We start from the raw sequence: 20,521 nt of genomic DNA, 5'->3' as shown, positions 1-20,521 counted from the left end.
GACCCCATTTTGCAGGGAGACCGTGGGCATGACGTGAGAGGGTCCACTCCTGCTACCATCCCACAGTTCCTGCCTTGCACAAGCCCCCACTCCTACCTGGACAGCCCCAGTGGCATTTTGGCTTCCCTGGTATCAGTCTCAGCACAGACGCCCCTGTCCAGAATTCCTCTAAAAGTCTGGTTGTTCTCCTTTTCCAGTGCAGTTATCAAGTAACCGGCTGCAGGACCCTTTGGGAAGGGATCAGGAAATGATTTATCACATATACTTGTGATGGCATTACAAGGTCCTTCCTCGAGGGGATCTGGCCTCCCCTGCAAATGGTGGGTCCCGTGTCTGTAAACTGACTTAGATCTGGAAGCTGTATACAGAACCATTGTACTCTAGTGGGGCAGCTGATGGCAGCTTCTGCTTGCCGGCTCTCTGTGGTTTTTGTTGTAGTTGTTTTCAGGTAAGTCAGATGACACTCTTGTGCCCCTCAGAAGAACAGCATGATCAGCTGGCAATCACCAAGATCGCCACAGGTCGGGGCGGCCTGATTGCCACTCCAGCCTTGCTGCCTGTTACAGTCATTCCGTTTAATTCCTGCTTCTGAGTAAATGCTCTCCTCAGCATCAGCCTGTCTGGAATCCTATTGCCCCTACTCAGGATTCCAGGCCCCCCAGGTCCACGGCAGCATCTGTGACCCCCCAACCGTGTCCTGTCCCGGAAAGAACAGCCACCACCACTGAGCTCCTGAAGGGTGCTGGTGGCCCCCTGTCCTGTGCCATTTTTATTGCCTTACAGGGGGCATGGGCTCTGGTTGCTTAGAGGAAACAAAGTGAGCTCTGTGCTTTCACATAATATGTCCATTCTGCCATTCCCACCCTCCTGAGAATGCTATTCCTTTCTCAGTGTTTCACCAAACATCCCAGCATCTCCACCTCCTAGACCACAGAGTTTTTTTTTTTTCTAGTATGCTATTTATGTAATTTAAAAACACATCCGTATAAAGCTCATGCATGCATGCATATTTGAAGACTTATAGCAAAACTACTAGAGTGCTGGCCAAAAACAAGGGCTGGGGAGGAGAAAAGGTGCCAGTATCAAGGTTACGGGGCAAAAAGCAAAAAAAGAAAGTGACGAGAAATACCAGATAGAGCGGCGTTGCATGGGCCCGTGAGTACGTGCTGTGTACTAAGAAATAGTGAACAACTTACATCTGAGAACCTTTTGAAAACTAAAAGTCCAAACAAGACTCCAGGCCAACCCACAGCTGACTGGGCTCCACGAGACATGTCTCTGATTGTCGGGTGGGTTTGGAGGACTGATTAGCACTCAAGGAGGTGGCAGTGGGTCCTTTGGGGTGGTCGGGAGGAACAGGGGTAGCAAGGGTCCATCTGACTGAGGGTCTTCAATGGGGGAAGGGGACCCAGGGTAGAGCTCTGAGCTACAGGGGGCAAGGGTGCTCACATACTGAACCTGGAGGCCCATTCTGAGGGAGGGGCTTTGCACCTCTTCAAGTAGGGAGGTCCTCTGGATGGCCCCAGCCCTGCAGCCCTGGAGGCCAAGTTGGCTAGAGTCTGGCATCCCACCTGGGGACAGTGGCTGGAGGTGGCCCTGTCCAGAGGGGCAGGGGCTGAGGAGCAGGGAAGTGCGGTCTCATGGGGAAAGGAAATAGGCTGAGGGCCAAGGCAACTGGGTGCTGACTTCCCACACAGGGGCCTTCTTTGAGTCCAGGCCTGAAGAAGCCATCAGTAGCATCTTAGGATTGGGGCTTCAGAGTCCTTGTCAAGACACTGAGCCCTGAGTTATGACATGCTCCCTCATTGGTCAATATAAAAAACACTCAGCCTTATCTCTAGCCAACCACACTGTGCCTAAACTCCCAAGATCCTCCCTCACATGTGTTCCCATGTTCCTTGCAGGAGGGCACCTGCTGCTTCCTTCCAGAGGAGGGGCTGTGTTTCTCTGCTTGGACTGTGTGGTGTCCTGACCCTGGTTATTGGCAATGGATGGTGGGGGGAGATCTTGAGAAGGTCAAGCATCATTTGGGGAGGCACCTGAGTCAGGTGAGGTTTCTGCATGGTCTCCACACAGCAGGAGGCCACTCTTCTCTAACGAAGGGGAGGGAGCTTCTTCCAGCCCTGATGTTTCAAGGCATCCGGGGTTCCAAATTCTCAGTTTTGCTTACCCAAATATCCCCATTCCAGGCCTCAGGGTCCCACTCTTTTCCTATGAAACCTCTGATATTGACATGGGAGACTTGTCCTCTTAATAGCATTGCCACCTTTACAATTAGATCCTGGGCCTGAGGATTACCCCAGGGGTGCCTGTGGGTAAGAGCCATGAGATCTTAAATGCACCACACAGGCCCTCTGGCTTTCAGAGGGAACCTTGAGTTAACTGCTACCTGATCTGGGCCTGTCACTTTCTTTTCTTTTCTTTCTTTGTAATAGAGCAGTTTCTTTTTTAGAGTAGTTTAAGGTCCACAAAAAAAAAAAAAAAAAAAAATTGACAGTACAGAGAGTTCCCAGATAACCTCTACCCCCACACATGTACAGCCCCCCCCCAACTAAAGACATCCCCCACTACAGAGATCTCTGTTATAATCTATGAACCTACAGTGACATGTCATTTTCACCCAAAGTCCATAGTTTATATCAGGGCTCACTCTTGGTGTTGAACATTCTCTGGGGTTTGACAAATAGAAAATGTCATGTATCCACCATTATAGCATCATATAGGGTAGTTTCACCATCCTCAAAATCCTTCGTGCTCTGTCTAGTCATCCTTCCTTCCCTTCTTCTTACCCCCCTAGCAACCACTGATCATTTTACTGTCTCCATGGTTTTGCCTTCTCCAGAATGTCATCTATAAAATCATGCAGTCTGTAGCCTTTTCAGATTGACTTTTCTCACTTAGTAATATGCACTAGGCTGGGGGTGCTGGCTCACGCCTGTAATCCCAGCAGTTTGGGAGGCCGAGGTGCATGGATCACCTGAGGTCAGCAGTTTGAGATCAGCCTGGCTAACATGGTGAAACCTCATCTCTACTAAAAATACAAAAATTAGCTGGGCGTGGTAGTGGGCACCTGTAATCCCAGCTACTTGGAAGGCTGAGGTAGGAGAATTACTTGAACCTAGGACGTGGAGGTTGCAGTGAGCTGAGACTGTGCCACTGCACTCTAGGCTGGGCAACACGAGCAAAACTCTGTCTCAAAAAACAACAACAACAAAAAAACGTATGTATGTATATGCATTTAAGGCTACTCCAAGTCTTTTCATGGCTTAATAGTTCACTTTTTTAAGCATATTCCATTGTCTGGATGTGCCAGTTTATTTATCCATTCACCTACTGAAGGACATCTTGGTTGCTTCCAAGAGTTTTGACAATTATAAATAAAACTGCTATAAACATCTGTGTTTTTGTGTGGACAAAAAATTTCAACTCATTTGAATAAATGCCAAGGACTACGACTGATGGATCATATGGTAAGGGTATGTTTAGTTTTATAAGAAACTGCTCAACAGTATTCCAAAGTGACTTTACTAATTTGCATTCCCACCAGCAATGAATGGGAGTTCCTGTTGCTCCATATCCTCACCAGCATTTGGTGGTGTCAGTGTTGTGGATTTTTGTCATTCTAATACATGTGTAGTGGCATCTCACTGTTGTTTTAATTTGCAATTCCCTAATGACATATGATGTGAGCATCTTTTCATCTGATGGTTTTTCATCTGTATGTCTTTTTTGGCAAAGTGTCTGTTCAGCTCTTTTGCCTAGTTTTTAACTGGATTGTTCATTTTCTGATTGTTGAGTTTTAAGATTTCTTTGTGTATTTTAGATAACAGTACTTTATCAGATATGTCCTTTGCAAATATTTTCTCCTGGTTTGTGGATGCTTTCCTTGTTCTCTTGAATGTGTCTTTTTTGGCAGAGCAGAAATTTTAATGAAGCCAAGCTCATCAATTATTTCTTTCATGGATTGTGCCTTTGGTGTTATAACTAAAAAGTCATCATCAAGCCCAAGGTTATCTGGATTGTTTCCTGTGTTATCTCCTAAGAGTTTTAGAACTTTGCATTTTACATTTGCGTCTACTGTCTACTTTGAGTTAATTTTTCTTAGGGGTGGAAGCTTTGTGTCTAGAGTTAATTTTTCTTAGGGGTGGAAGCTTTGTGTCTACATTCATGTTTCTGCATGTGGATACTCAGTTGTTATAACACCATTTGTTGAAAAGACATGTTTTCTTGATTGTATTGCCTCTTTGCTCCTTTGTCAAAGATCAGTTGACTATGTTTATGTGGATCTATTTTTCTATTTTGTCCCATTGATCTGTTTGTCTATTATTTCATCAATACCACACTGTCGTAATTACTGTAGCTTTATAGTAAGAATTGAAGTCAGGAAGTGTAAGTTCTCTCACTTTTGCTCTTCTCCAATACTGTGTTAGCTGCTCAGTGTTTTGATTCTCCATATAAACTTTAGAATCAGTTTTGGGTCTTCAATAGGTAGCTGAGGACTCAGGTGAGGTCTTTGGACCAGTAAGATTCAATGCTAAGCGGCAATGTAGGACAATTTGTTAGGGTCTGCGGGTGGAAGTGAAAAGCGGCACGTGAAAGCAGAAAGACCAGGGGCTGAACATGACTGACCAGGGCTGGAGCGGGGGGCCTGAGCCTAGGGGGTGGCAGGGGAGCTAGTCTAATCCTACGCTTTCCTGCAGGGAAAGGCTACTCTAATCATTTTCTTCTCAGGTGGCCAGCTTCTCCATCTGCTGGGCAAGAGTGCATGGGAGCCATAGGCTCTAAAGAGGAAAATGCTTTAGGGGGAACTTGAGGCTGAGCTTGGAAATACTGATTCTGAGGAGCTGCCAAGCTGGAGCTGAAGAAAGGCTCTGCACACAGGTGAGGCCACAGGAGGGAAGATAGTGTCAGTACTTGGCTGGGTTTCCCTCTTTCCTGTCCCCCAGTCAAGCAGGGAGGTAATAGTGCACTTCAATGCCTCCTGGGAGCTATGTGGCCAGGTGGGATAAAGAAATCTCTATAAAGCTTCTGCTCTGCAAAGCCAAATCAGTAGAAGGTCAGAGGGCCTGAGGGGGAGGCGAAAGGAAGGGAGGTTGAGAGTCAAGGTGGTGTCTCAGGAGAAGAGGTTGGGAAGAGTTCCCTGGCATTGCAGGCCAGTTATGAGAAAAGCTCTTGTGCCCTAGCCAGGCCTACTTCTGGGCAGTGTCACACCCTGGGGAGGATTGACTTCAGGGTACATGGGATGCTAGGGGTTCCAACCTTGGGGGTCCTAGGAGCAAAGGCTCCTAGATACATCTCAGAGGAAGTCTATGTGGGCAGATGACCAGAGCCTCCTCCCACCACGCCCAGTGCCTCGGACCCCATGGGAGGAGGAAGTGAGACCCCAATAATGGCTGGGGTTAAAATGTCTTCCAGCTTGGCAGAAGGGAAGAGGGTGTGTAGACTTAGCAGTTAAGCTAAATTATGGAAAATAGACATAGTAATCTTCCACCCAGGCTGGTAAATAAAATATTTCCTTTTGCCCAAATTTGTCAACACAGATTCCTAGAATAAAAGTTACTGTAATATTAATTACCATTATAACGAGTACTACCAACAACAAGTATTTTTTTGTAATGCTTGATTTGTGGAAATTCTACACATGAATTATTTCATCTTTAAAATAACCTAGGAAGGCAGATATAGTTTAAGTCCATTTTATATTATGCAGAAACTGAGGCCAAGAGAGGTTAACTTACTTGCCTGATGTCACACAGTTATTAATGGTGGAGTTGGAATTCAAATTCAGGTTTTAGAAATTATCATGTAATCTGGTCTCTCCTTCACATCAGCTCTAAGCACTAGCTGTAGGGATTTCAAAATGTGGAATGTCCTCTTCATGTAAAATGCTTACCATCATGCCTGGCGCACACTGGCTCATTAAAGATTAGCATCATTTTTGTTACCATTTGTCAGAGGAGTCATGCCTCCCATTCTGTATTCTTTCTTTTTTCTCTTTTTTATGAGACAGGGTCTTGCTCTGTCGTCCAGGCTGGAGTGCAATGGCATAATCTCGGCTTACTGTGACTTCTGCCTCCTGGGTTCAAGTGATTCTTATACCTCAGCCTCCTGAGTAGCTGGGATTACAGGCATCTGCCACCGTGCTGGGCTAATTTTTGTATTTTTAGTAGAGACAGGTTTCACCATGTTGGCCAGGCTAGTCTCAAACTCCTGACCTCAAGTGATCTGCCAGCCTGGCCTCTGAAAGTGCTCCAAATTACAAGCGTGAGCCACTGTGCCTGGCCCCATTCTGTATTCTTTCTTGCATATTAAAATAAAAAATAATTTAAACTACAATGAAATGGCCCTTTTCTGTGAAACTTTTCTTTGTCTCAGCTGTGCCAAACAGCATCCGACTGCTGTCTGTCCAACCCTTGAATGATCTGCAGAGATTCAGCAGATTCCTGCCCCTGTAGATGCCTTTCCTGGCTTCTGTCCAGGTGCTCATGGACTATGAATGACTTGAGAGTAAGGACAGAATCCATGCTTCCCTGGGAGCTCTTGGCACCACCTGGATATCCTGCTGAGGCTGAGGGCTGATGCCTGTGGGTGTCCCAGAGAGCACCCACTTGCTTTTGTGGGCAGGACTGCCTCTCTCCTCTCCTAGGGACACCAACGCTGAACAGGCTCCAGCCAAGCAGTTCCTCTAGGGAAGATCAGTCCTTAGAAAAAGTGTTCTCCCTTTCCTTGTCAATATGTAGTTTGGGGGCAATGGCTGACCTCAAACCCCTAATTGGGTTGCCTGGTCTCTCTGATTCTCTTTTCGTCTTCATACCTTCGTAGCTAACATCTCACTCCTTTGCCTCAATATCTTCAGTGTTGTATAGAAGACAGACCATGGGCTTAAAATAAGTTCTCGATCTGAATCCTGGGCCCACTCAGCCTAAGACATTTAACTTCTGAGAGCTGCGATTGTTCCATCTGCAAAACATGGTAAGAATATTCTTTTTACAGGGTTGATGTGGAGGCACCTGGCTCAGTATCTGGTATGTAGCAAAGGCACATACCTAATAGTCTTTCCATCTTCCTTTTAATAATCATTCTGTGCTGCCAATCCCAGAAGTAAAAGGTTGAAGACACAATGCCTTACTCTAAAAAAACACATCTCTAGTTTAAAAGGCTTCTTCAGCCGAAGGCTGAAGGTGCTCTGGGATCAATGGGCTTTTGGCTTCATTTCATTCACCCCTCCGCACCTGTACCATTCTCACCCTCTTTGTGAGTTGTTGATCACTGTGGCCAAAGAGCCATTACTCATACGGTTTAGTCAGTGGTTAAGAGCTCTGGTTCTGAGTCAGACAGACTGAGGTTCAAACTTCAACCCTGCCTGGCTGGTGACATTCAGTGATTTATGTAACCACTTGTACTTCAGTTTCTTTATATTTTAAACGGGTATAATAATTGTGTTACCTCATAGTGCTATTGTGGTGATGAAACAGGGTGATGCACACAAAACATTTAGCATAATGCCTGGCATGCAGAAGTACCCACTAAAAGTTAGCTATCATGATCACTATTAGAAGATGTTCTGAAGAACATTGTTATTTCTGCAATATTAGTACAGTTCCTGGGCTCCTCAAAGACAAGATAAAAGTCACTTGTCATCCACAGGGTCTGGTGTTAGTAAAGCTGTGGGAGGCATGAAAGCAATGCGATAGAGTCACTGCAGTGATTGCGGGACCTAGGTGGTGAAGACAATGTGAATCATGAATTCATCCGGGGACAACTATGCCCAATCCAAAAATGTTTCCAGACTTTGTTTCAGGGAGTTCGGTGAACTGAACACATTGAATGATACCCTAGAAGAAGAAAACAGTTAAGAAAAAAAGAGAACTGGATAAATGGTTTTGAACAAAAAAATGATTTTAAATGAAGAGCTGAGCAGATAAGAAAATAAGGAATGCACAGAAACAAAAGAAAAAGAAGACAAATAACAACGACAGTCATAACAATAATAGGGAAGGCAGAAAGTAAGCTAGCAGAAAAGCCAGTTCACCTTGAAGGTATTTGCCAAAAATGATGGCCTTGAACTTCAATTTTTGAAAGCTGGGTATGGTATGGGAGATAAAATGTTAGTTCCACTCAGGCTGATAAATCCCACAGAGACCCTCACATAGAGCTGGGACTCAAAAGGGCTGCATCTGTAATGTAAAGGTAAATGTCTAATGTCCAGGAAGGAGGGGACAGCAGGCACACTTGCCCTTGCCTGGCAAGACTGGGCACTGGGTGGAAAGAAAAAGTACTCTTTGTGAAATCGTAATTGCAGGCTGGCCCTCATGTGGGTCTGCAGCCCAGGTTCATTCTGCTTACATGGTCTGAAATACCTTCAACAGAGAATTGAATTTAAAGCAGTCTTAGGTTTGTATTGCTGGCAGAAGCAAATGTAAAGCATCCAGAGAAACACAACTTCAACCCTAGGCTCAAAGAATCCCCACAGATAAAATTCCAATGAATTTCTGCTCACAGTCAAAAATCATAAAATAGGCATGAAAAATTACACCATGAGCAAGAGCCAGCAGAAAAAACAGACAGCAGAATTAGCCCTGAAAAGACTTTCATATCAGAATTAATGGATACAGAGAATTAAGGAGGTATGTTTACCATGTTTATAGAAATGAAAGAGATCCTTGAAAATAAGCAAAGAAAGAGATAAAAGAAAATAAGTACTCTGAAAAGGGTAAAAAGAAAATAGAATATCAAAGGAAGAACCAAGGTGAATTATAAAAGAACCAAATAAAACTTTCAGGAATAAGAAATAGCAATTGAAATCTAAAATTTGAGTAGATGGGTGATATAGCATATTAGAAGCAGCTGAAGAATTATGAACTAGATGATAGATCTGAAGTAATTACCTAGAATGTATCCCAGAGACAAAAGGCAATGGAAAGTATGAAAGGAAAGTTACGCAACATGGAAGATGAGTAATCTCTAATCAGAGTTTCAGAAGAGAAGACAGAAAAATCATAGCTGAGAATTCTCCGGAATTTTTGAAAGACAGTACACTTTAGAACTAGGATACTCTGAATTTCAAGCAGGATAAGAAATTTACCCCAGACATATCATTGGAAAAATGCAGAACACTAAAGACCAAGAAAATATTACAAAAGCAACCATAAAAAGATGAACTACCTACAAAACAATTACACTTGCAAGGGGAATAAAAACCAGAAGATAATAGAAAAATTGTTGAGAAAAATAACAGTCTAAAATACAGTTTTATATACAATACTGAGTATACAATAGTCAGCAAAAATATCTTTTAAATGGGAGGCCAAAATAAAGTCATTTTTAGACAAAAAATGAGGAAGTTGAAACCAGCAAATCTTCACTTAAGGAAATTCTAAAATCATATACTTCCTACAGAAGGAATGTGATCTCAGATGTGATCCCAGATCTCAGATCGGATATACAAAGAGGAATTAAGAGGCAAGAAATTGGTGAACATGTATGGGCATATCTAAATATGCAATGACTATATAAAATAAGAATAATGTCTATTTTTTGACTAAAGGAAAAATAGGATAAAAAGTAGATCCCAATAACTTGCAAGTTATTGGGAGGTATAATCAGAGTTAAGTATTTAAAAACCCATGAATTTTTCAGAAAAGGGGTGAGGATACTAATTAGCTTTAGACACTATTAAACATGCTTGTTAAACTTTCAAGGGTAGCTACTGCAATAACAGAGGTAAAAAACTGAGTGGGAAAAACAAATCAATCACCCTCCCTCCACCAAAAAAATGACCAGGAAAGAGAAACCAAATAAGAAAAAGAGGAAAAGTGGGACAAATGTGTACTGTAGTACAAAATAAGATAACAAAAATAGATCAAAATATGCCAACAGTCACAATAAATGTAAAGTAACTAAAATTTCTGGTAAAAGACAAGGATTTTTGGAGTTGATTATTTTTTAAATAAGCCAAATTCAGTTTATATGCTTTTTACGAGAGACATAACTAAAACATAAGCATACATAAAAGCTCAGTGTAAAAGGCTAGAAAGATATATAACAGGCAAATACTAAGCCAAAGAAAACAAACGATGTGGTGATATTAATAGAAGACAAATAGTATTTAAGGAAAGAAGCATAACTTTTTCCTTTACATAATGATAGGACATTCTCCACTAGGAAGATGTAACAATTCCAAACCAGAATAAACCTAATAAAAATAACATAAAAATATATAAAGCAAAAATTGTCAGAACTTCTATAAGAAGAAACTTACACATTCATAATCAAAATAGATTTTAACCTTCTTCTCTTATTGATTAATCTGGGAGATTAAAAAATTAACAAAAATATAAAGTATTTGAACAACACAAAGATGAAGTTTGCCCTAATAGACTTTTGCACACAGAGAACACATTCTTTTCTTTTCTTTTTTTTTTTTTAACTTTTAAGTTCAAGGGTACATGTGCAGGTTTGTGTATTAGTCTGTTTTCATGCTGCTGACAAACACATACCCAAGACTGGGCAATTTACAAAAGAAAGAGGTTTAATGGGACTTACAGTTTCACATGGCTGGGGAGGTCTCATAATCATGGTGGAAGGCAAGGAGCAGCAAGTTGCATCTTACATGAATGGCAGCAGGTAAAAACAGAGCTTGTGTAGGGAAACTTCCATTTCTGAAACCATCAGATCCCATAAGACTTATTCACTATCATGAGAACAGAGCAGGACAGACCCACCCCTATAATTCAATCATCTTATACTGGGTTCCTCCCACAACACATGGGAATTGTGGGAGTTACAATTCAACATGAGATTTGGGTGAGGACACAAACCATATCATTCTGCCCCTGGCTTCTCCTAAATCTCAAGTCCTCACATTTCAAAACCAATCATGCCTTCCCAACAGTCCCCCAGAGTCTTAACTCATTTCAGCATTAACTCAAAAGTCCACAGTCCAATGTCTCATCTGAGACAAGGCAAGTCCCTTCCACCTATGAGCCTGTAAAATCAAAAGCAAATTAGTTACTTCCTAGATACAATGGGGGCAACAGGGGTACAGGCATTGGGTAAATACAACCATTTCAAATGGGAGAAATTGGCCAAAACAAAGGGGCTACAGGCCCCATGCAAGTCCAAAAGCCAGCAGGGCAGTCAAATCTTAAAGTTCCAAAATGATCTCCTTTGACTCCATGTCTTTTTTTTTTTTTTTTTTTTTTTGAGACGGAGTCTCGCTTTGTCACCCAGGCTGGAGTGCAGTGGCGCCATCTCGGCTCACTGCAAGCTCTGCCACCTGGGTTCACGCCATTCTCCTGCCTCAGCCTCCGAGTAGCTGGGACTACAGGCGCCCGCCACCACGCCCGGCTAATTTTTTGTATTTTTAGTAGAGACGGGGTTCCACCATGTTAGCCAGGATGGTCTCGATCTCCTGACCTCATGATCCACCCTCCTTGGCCTCCCAAAGTGCTGGGATTACAGGCGCGAACCACTGCGCCCAGCTGACTCCATGTCTAACATCCAGGTCATGCTGATGCAAAAGGTGGGTTCTTATGGTCTTGGGCAGCTCCACCCCTGTGACTTTGCAGGGTAACGCCTCCCTCCTGGCTGCTTTCACAGGCTGGCATTGAGTGTCTGTGGCTTTTCCAAGACCATGGTGCAGGCTAACAGTGGATGTACCATTCTGGGGTCTGGAGGATGGTGGCCCTCTTCTCATAGCTCCACTAGGTGGTGCCCCAGTAGGGACTCTGTGTGGGGGCTCCAATTCCACATTTCCCTTCTGCATTGCCCTAGCAGAGGTTCTCCATGAGGGCCCTGCCCCTGCAGCAAACTTCTGCTTGGACATCCAGGCATTTCTATACATCCTCTGTAATCTAGGTGGAGGTTCCCAAACCTCAATTCTTGACTTCTGTGTACTCACAGGCTCAACACCACGTGGAAGCTGCCAAGGCTTGGGGCTTGCACCCTCTGAAACCATGGCCCAAGCTGTACTTTGGCTCCTTTTAGTCACAGCTGGAGTGGCTGGGATGCAGGGCACCAAGTCCCAAGGCTGCACACAGCACCAGGACCCTGGGCCTGGCCCATGAAACCATGTTTTATTCCTAAGCCTACATGGCTGTGATGGGAGGGGCTGTTGTGAAGACCTCTGACTTGTGCTGGAAACATTTTCCCCATTGTTTTGGGGAATAACATTTGGTTCCTCATTACTCATGCAAATTTCTGTGACCAGCTTGAATTTCTCCTCAGAAAATGGGATTTTCTTTTCTACCACATTGTCATGTTGGAAATTTTCCAAACTTTTATAATCTGTTTCCCTTTTAAAACTGAATGCTTTTGACAGCACCCAAGTCACTTCTTCAATGCTTAGAAATTTCTTCTGCCAGATACCCTAAATCATCTCTCTGAAGTTCAAAGTTCCACAAATCTCTAGGGCAGGGGCAAAATGCCACCAGTCTCTTTGCTAAAACATAGCAAGAGTTACTTTTACTCCAGTTCCCAACAAGTTCCTCATCTTCATCTGAGACAACCTCAGCCTGGATTTCATTGTCCGTATCACTAACAGCATTTTGTTCAGAGCCATTCGATAAGTCTCTAGGAAGTTCCAAACTTTCCCACATTTTCCTGTCTTCTTCTGAGCCCTCCAAACTGTTCTAACCTCTGCCTGTTACCCAGTTCCAAAGTCACTTCCATATTTTCGGGGAAGGTTTGCAGCACTGCCCCACTCTACTGGTACCAATTTACGGTACTAGTCTGTTTTCACACTGCTGATAAATACATACCCAAGACTGGGCAACTTACAAAAGAAAGAGGTTTAATGGGACTTACAGTTCCACATGACTGGGGAGGCCTCACAATCATGGCAGAAGACAAGGAGGAGCAAGTCACATCTTATATGGATGGCAGCAAGCAAAAAGAGAGCTTGTGTAGGGAAACTCCCATTTTTAAAACCAGCAGATCTTGCGAGACTTACTCACTATCAAGAGAACAACTCAGGAAAGATCTGCTCCCATTATACAATCGCCTCCCACTGGGTTCCTCCCATGACACGTGGGAACTGTGGGAGTTACAATTCAAGACCAGATTTGGATGGGGACACAGCCAACCATGTCAGTTTGTTACACAGTTAAACTGGTGTCATGGGGGTTTGCTGTACAGATTATTTTATCATCCAGGTATTAACCCTAGTACCCATTAATTATTTTTCCTGATCCTCTCTCGCCCCCCACCCTCCACCCTCTGATAGGGCCCATTGTTCTTTTCAAACACATGGGGAACATTTATGAAAATTTATCATGAGAGAGGTGATGAAGCAAGCCACAGCAATTTCAAAAGGAGTGTTGTTATACAGGCTATGTTATTTAACCATAATGCAAGTAAGTTGGAAATCAACAACCACAATGACAAGAAATTATAAACTCCCGTTATTTTGGAAGTTAGAAAAGAGAACACTTAACAGCTCAGGGGTTAAAACATTTATAATAGAAATTAGAAAATATTTATAATTGAACATTAATGAAAATATTACACATCAAAACATAATACCACCAGAGCAGTATTTACATGGAAGTTCATAGCATTAAATACTTATATTAGAAATGAAAAAAACCTGAATATTAATGAGGCATACATGAAACTTAATAAGTTAGAATAAAAACAGAAAGTGAAGGAAGGTGATAATAAAGATAAGTGAAGAAAGAGAACATAGGCATACAGTCGACGTTATAAAAAACACTTCAGGCTGGGCGCGGTGGCTCACGCCTGTAATCCCATCACTTTGGGAGGCCAAGGCGGGGTGGGGATCACCTGAGGTCAGAAGTTCAAGGCCAGCCTGGCCAACATGGCAAAACCCCATCTCTACTAAAAATACAAAAATTAGCCGGGTGTGGCAGCACGTGCCTATAATCCCAGCTACTCAGGAAGCTGAGGCAGGAGAATTGCTGGAACCCGGGAGGCAGAGGCTGCAGTGAGCCAAGATCATGCCACTGCACTCCAGCCTGGGCGACAGAGTAAAACTCTAGCAAACAACAACAACAAAAACAACCAAACAAAAGAAACAACAACAACAACAAAAACCAAAACCACTTCAAAGTTAGTGTTTTGAAAAGATTAATACAATAAATTTACCAAGATTGACTGGAAAAAAACCCAACAACCAGGTGTCGTATTTGGAATGAAAAAATATCCCCAATTTACAAGAGGTCCGTATCATTCTTAGTTTTTTTTACAGATGAGATTTAAAATTCCTTCTAACTTCAGTCTAAGTTCTTCTTGGCAAACCTGAGCCCAGAGACTGAATGTGATTTGCACATGGACAGAGAATCACTGCGCTTATCTGTCACGTCTTTCACTTGCCTGACCTTCACAGCAACCTTTCCTTTCACTTGGTCTGCCATTTCTCACAGGAGAATTATTCCTTTGAATTTGAATCCAAGGCACCTCTTAAAACAGGTGAGTATTGGCGATAGCTCACGGAAGGTGAGGGGGTGTCTCAAGATTCCCTTCTGGCCCATTCATATGACCCATCTTCTTGGAGCCCCTTTACTGTATATTGGAAAGACAAATGTGGTAAGAGTGAAAAATTACTGATCATATCCTCTAGTAACAGAGTTTCCCATATAGAGGCAACTGTCTTTGGAATAATAGTGTGGTAAGCCACTGGGATAGAGGGGGAGGGTGCATATAGGAGTCCAAGCCACAGGAATGATGTGTTAAGTTGCTATGCATGAGAACATGAAAATTTGGTTTTTACTCATTGGAGGGCTGGGAAGGGAGGATCAGGAGAAGAGAGGGAGAGACAGGGTAGTCAGAGGGTGTGAGGCTGGGGACCACAGTGGACTGATGTGGTCAAGATCTTTTCTCTAGGGGACTGGGGTGGCTGAAGGATTTCTAAGAATGAGGCTTCCCACTCTTTTGCCTCATTATGTGTGAGATGCTGCAATGTGGCATGCCTCTGTCTGGGTCTTCACTATGAAACGTTTTCAGTTAACCCACCTCCCTCTGCAATGCTTCCTGTGAAATTGTAAAAATGGAAGTCTAGTGGTTTGCCACTTCAGGTTCCAGAGTTAAACAGAAAAATGAGCAGCAGCTTAATGTCAGTGGTGACCAGGAGAATGTGAGCTCTCTGGGAGCTGGCAGACATCTTATAGGGGAGAGTTTTGAACTTCTGGGTGAGGAAATTGTGTTTGTACCAGTTATGATTGCAATTTTCGGCAAGTAAGAGGAGAAACCTCCAAAGAGAGATTGAAACAATCAAAGGGCTGGTACAGTGTTTGGAAGTTGTCACCAGAGTCCCAGGTTCCTTTTCACTTGCTGTTCTACCTCTGTGTGCGGCTTCTGTCCTCTTGGTTGCACGATGGCTGCTCCTCCTCCTGCCATCTTGCCCGTGTTCCAGGAAAGAAAAACAGGGAGGGGGAAAAAGGACAGATGAATGAATGTATCCTCTTTTGAAAATCTTTTCTGGGAGTGCCATCCAGTGACTTCTGCCACATGTGGGTCACGTGGCCACACTTAGTGGTAAGGGAATCTGGGAAGGAGACTATTTTAGCTGGGCTTATTGTCTTCCTGAACCAAATCAAGTTTCTATCATTAAAGATGACTTGGAAAATGACTGTTGGGTGGGCAATTGGCCGTGTCTTCTGCAGAACTCATCTAAACTAGAGCTAAGTGGGCTGGGAGATCCCAGGACTCATCTGGGTTATTTAGAGATGAATAAGACAGCCCTTGAGGACTTCACAATTTAGAAGGGAAGACAGATAAGTAATTGGAACAACAAGAACACTGAATCACATTTTAATATAATGTGGTTAGGGGAAGCAATCGAAGCAAGCACAGGGGGCTGTGAAGCGGAGGTGCGCTGGGGAGGAGGCACAGCAACAGGAGTTAATCACAGGACAGTGTGTGTATTGCATGAGGTGGGGTGGGGAGGGAAGAGGACGTCCTCTGCGAAGGGGACCCTGTAAGTGAGGGGTAGTGTGTGGAATCAAAAGCTGTTTTGTATTATGGGGACCAGTCTAAGGTGGGAAGGGATGGGGTGTGAAGCTGGAGACATCTGCAGGGGTCAATGGTCAAGGCTCTCTGCCTGAGTATGAACCATGGCCTTCATCCTGAAGGCTGAGGCACTGAAGGGCTTGAAGCAGGAAGTGGCTTGGTCCGAATTGTTTTCTTGCACAGCCATTCCAGCAGCAATGTGGGGGTGACTTTGCTTAGGCAGAAGGCAGAGAGGTAGGGGGTGGGGAGGCGTCTCTGAAGACTCTCAGGATGTAGTGGGAGAGTCTATACTGCCCGTCCCAGCTCTGTAGTCCGGGTGATGAGGTTTGGGTAGTGCTTTTTACTAATTCAGTCCAGGAGGAGGGGCAGGGGCATCACTGGGTAGGGGGAGTAGGGATGCATGCTCCCAGTTCTGTATGGAGTTTGGAGAGTGAACTGGAAGGGAGGAGTGCCAGACCCCAAAAGATCTTCTCCCTTTTTAAAGAGGAGGAAATGGCTCTGAGAAGGACAATTGAATTGTCCAACGTAGGTCATACCTATAATCCCAGCACTTTAGGAGGCCAGGGCGGGCAGATCATCTGAGCTCAGGGGTTTGAGACCAGCCTGGACAACATAGCGAAAGCCCGTCTCTACAAAAAATACAAAAATTAACCGCGTGTGGTGGCCCATGCGGGTAGTCCCAGCTACTGGGGAACTGGGGAGGTGGGAGCTGAAGCGGGAGGATCCCTGGGGAACAGAGCGATGCCCTAAAAGGTTGGCTGAGCTAACTGGAGTCCAATCTCCTGACAAGTGCTCCAGCAAGCTCACAGATTGTGCCTTTTTGTCTGTCACTTTAGAAAGACGTCCTTGTTCTGTAACGCTCAGCATTGTTGAGGGAGGCTTTGAGGCTTGACAACAACTACCCGTGGTTGCACAGGTCAGGGCTGGGAGGAGGCTGCCGGGAGAGGGATAGAGGCGGCTCTGGAGAGGGAGGGGTGAGGTCACCTGGGGTGACAGGGCACTGTGCACAGATTGGGGGCGGGGAGGAGAGGCGCTGCCAAAGACGTTACCTCGACTGCTGTGGTCCTCAGAGAGCTCGGGAAGCGGGCTGTGTGGTGGGGGCTGGGCTGTGGTGGGGGCGGGGGGTTCCTCCCTCTGCGGATGGAGCGCGCTCACAGAGGGGACCAGCGCGTCCCAGCCACCCAGCTCCCAAGTTGTCCAGTCCCGCCTGGAACCAGAACCCCTTGACGCTGAACCCTGCGCTCCTGAGACCTGCTGCTGCCGGGGGAGGGGTCCTCACGCGCTGGGCTCGGCCTCTGGTGCCCGCCGCGGCAGCGACCCTGCCCGGGCTGGAAAGGGGCCCACGCTTGGTCCGCAGGGGGCGCTGCGCACCCGGGCAAAGGGGAGGCGCCAGCACAGGGTCGGCGGCGACTCGCCCAGCCCGGCGGAGACCTGCCTGGCAATCGCCGCGCAACGGCTGTACCGGGAGGCAGGGGCTCGGGGATAAGAGAGATTCAGACTTCAAAGGAAATCCTGGGGTCGCCCAGCGGCGGAACCCGGGCAGCCTGGGCAGGGACGGGCGCGGATTCGCCAGGGTCCTGCTGTGCTGTCCTTGCTGTTTCTTTGGTGGAGGCCGGTCGTCCCTCCCCAGCTCCCCGGGGTGTGTGACGGCGGCCGCGAGGCTCTGACCCGAGCAGCCCCCAAGTCCTCGCGGGTCAAGCCCACTGTTTACAGGGATTCTGCCAGGATGAGTCACATCAAAGGCCTAAGCCACAAGTGATTCCACTTAGAAAAGAATTGCCTACGGGTTTCTGACGGTGTTTTGCTGAAAAGGAATCCAGGTGGAGTTTATTGATTTTACTTTGCAGGCGAGGGTCAAAAGACTTGTGGCCCCTTGCTAGCTTGTGATTTGGGCTTATATCTCCTCTCTTAGGGCCCGGTTTCCCCATCTGTTACGTGAAGGGGTGGGACTCGGGCCAGGCCTTTGAGCTCTGGCCTTCTGAAAGCCTGGGAGACACTGGCTCACGGTGGCCCTCACCGCACCATGGAGAGGAGGCCAGCTGTTTCAGCAGGATGAGAGGGCGCCTCTGAATTTTTCGGTATTCTAGCCTTCTTGTAAGGGAGGTAGGGAAGGCTCTGATGTCAGGCTTTAGTGGAGGCCACATGATATTCAGACAGGAGGTTCAGGTGGAGGCCTCATTGGGGAAGTGGAGAATGTGATGCCGGGGGTCCTGGTTCAGGACAGACAGATTTAAACACAGCCACAGCAGGGGCCCAAGAGACTCTGTCCTCGTTGCTTGGCCCACCCTCCTGAGCTTTCCCTGTAGGGGAAAGGCTCCCAGCAAATGCTCGGGCACTAGTAGGCACTGCTGGCAGCCTGTCACTCATACCCTCCCCTGTTTTTTACCTACTTTGTGCTGAGATCCAGGATGGAGGTGACTCATCCTGAATGTGGTCTTGGCAGTGCCCGAGTCACACAAGGTCAGGAAGCTTTGGGAGGACTGAGATAAAATTTCGAGGTGAGAGCCTGGAGAACTAGCAACAGAATGGAATGTTTTCCTACAAGAAAAGCCGAGTCAATGAATCTGGAACCTTTGGCAGCAAAGCTGAGCTTCAGTAGCTGAGTCTGCTAGAGGCCAGGTCCTTGCTGAGACACGGGGACATATCCCACGCTGTAATACTCAACATCTTCATTATACATCATTCTTCCAATTACGATTACTAGCATCTACTTTTTATTGGCTGCATCTCACATCATCTACATCAATCTTCCTAACAGTCCTTGGGGTAGGGGCTGTTGTTATTCCCATTTTATGGATAAGAAAACTAAGGCTTAAAATAGTTACCTCTGTGGCTGGTAGTAGGAACTGCCTCTCCAGTCTCATGGCCCCCGACAGCACATCCACAGCTCATGTTGAGCCTGGCAACAGTGCCGGGAAGTAGGCAGGACCCTGTTGGGTTCCCATTTATGTAACAAGGCAAGTGTGCTCCTAAGAGGGTGAGTCATTGGTCTCCAAAACACAGTGGGAGATCAAAGCTGGACTTGACCTAGAGACAAAGCAGCAGCCCAGACCAGGCATCTCTTGGAGTCTTTTCTGTGGATCTTAAGCCTGCTCTGGCAGTAACCCTGGTGCTGTCCAGATCACCCACATAGGGGAGTTGGGTCCTGGATGGCGTACTCCTACTGGGTGGTTGAATTCCAGGTTGGCGGGATTGGACGGTAGTTTAGTTTTGAGAAAAAAAGGATGAAGGAGAAGGCCTTGAACACATGCTGGAACTTTAGTGTGGAACCTCAGGCATCATCAGGGTCAGTGTGGTGACTGCCTACCCTGCCTATGTATGAGGCCATCAGGAGCCCCTGCAGCCCCACCTCAGAATCCTTGGCCTTGCATTGGTTTTCACCTCCAACCTGGGACATGTCTTGTAGGATCCAGCCTGGGTTGAGTTGTCTAAACTCAGGTGTGATCTGAAGCAGAACTCAATACAGAAGCCATAGCAACCAAAAGAGCCTCCCACACTTCCCCTCTGGCCCCCTAACTTGGAGAAGCAAGTGGAGTGTGTGCTTGTGACTATTGACTCGCATCCACCCCCGTCTTCCCTTCTGCCAACATGGTAGGAGGAGCTCTCTCTGCTTGAGTTCTGAAATCAGGTTTAGCCCCAGTGTTGAGTTGTAATTCCACCCCCAGGGAAGGCCAGGAGAACCTTCTTTTACCATTCAGCATGTGGTATCAGTCAAGCCAAGCATGAACAAGCATGAAGCAACTCATCTACCCTCTCTCACCCACTGCAACTCTTCTCAACCTTCCATTTTATTAATAACTATTGCCCAGGACAGGGTCTTCCCTGTTGAGGCTGGAGGACTAACCCCCCATTCCCCTTCCTCTCGCTCCCAAGCCCTTCCCGACTCTACTGTTATGTTGAGCTTTTTGAAGAAACTTCTGTTTTTGGCCCTGAGTATCCTTAGAGAGTAAGATATTTTGGATTTTCTGTACATTATATAAAGTACCTGTGATGGGGAAATGGCCAAATTCAACATAGTATAATATATGATCCCATGCTATGGTTAGGAAGGATGACATAGAGCCCTATAAACCTATGTGGGCAGATCTCCAGATATATTGTGGAATGAAAAATAGTAAATTTCAGAAAGACAGATTAATTCACAGCAACGACAATTAGCAAGCAAGCAAACTCCTTAAAAGATGACACACTTTCTTTGGGCACGTATATACCCATCCTATTCTATTTATAAATAAATAGAAAAGGGCCGGGCTCGGTGGCTCCTGCCTGTAATCCCAGCAGTTTCGGAGGCCGAGACGGGCAGATCACCTGAGGTCAGGAGTTCAAGACCAGCCTGGCCAACGTGGTGAAACTCTGTCTGTACTAAAAATACAAAAATTAGCCGGGTGTGGTGGCAGGCGCCTATAATCCCAGTTACTTGGGAGGCTGAGGCAGGAGAATTACTTGAACCCGGAAGGTGGAGGTTGCACACCATTGCACTCCAGCCTGGGAGATAAGAGCGAGACTTTGTCTCAAAAAAAAAAAAAAAAAAAAAAAAAAAAAAAAAAAAAAA

This window comes from Mandrillus leucophaeus, unplaced genomic scaffold (assembly GCF_000951045.1).
Source record: "Mandrillus leucophaeus isolate KB7577 unplaced genomic scaffold, Mleu.le_1.0 Scaffold12, whole genome shotgun sequence".
NCBI classification, from domain to species: domain Eukaryota; kingdom Metazoa; phylum Chordata; class Mammalia; order Primates; family Cercopithecidae; genus Mandrillus; species Mandrillus leucophaeus.
Note: the sequence above shows the minus strand (reverse complement) of the source record.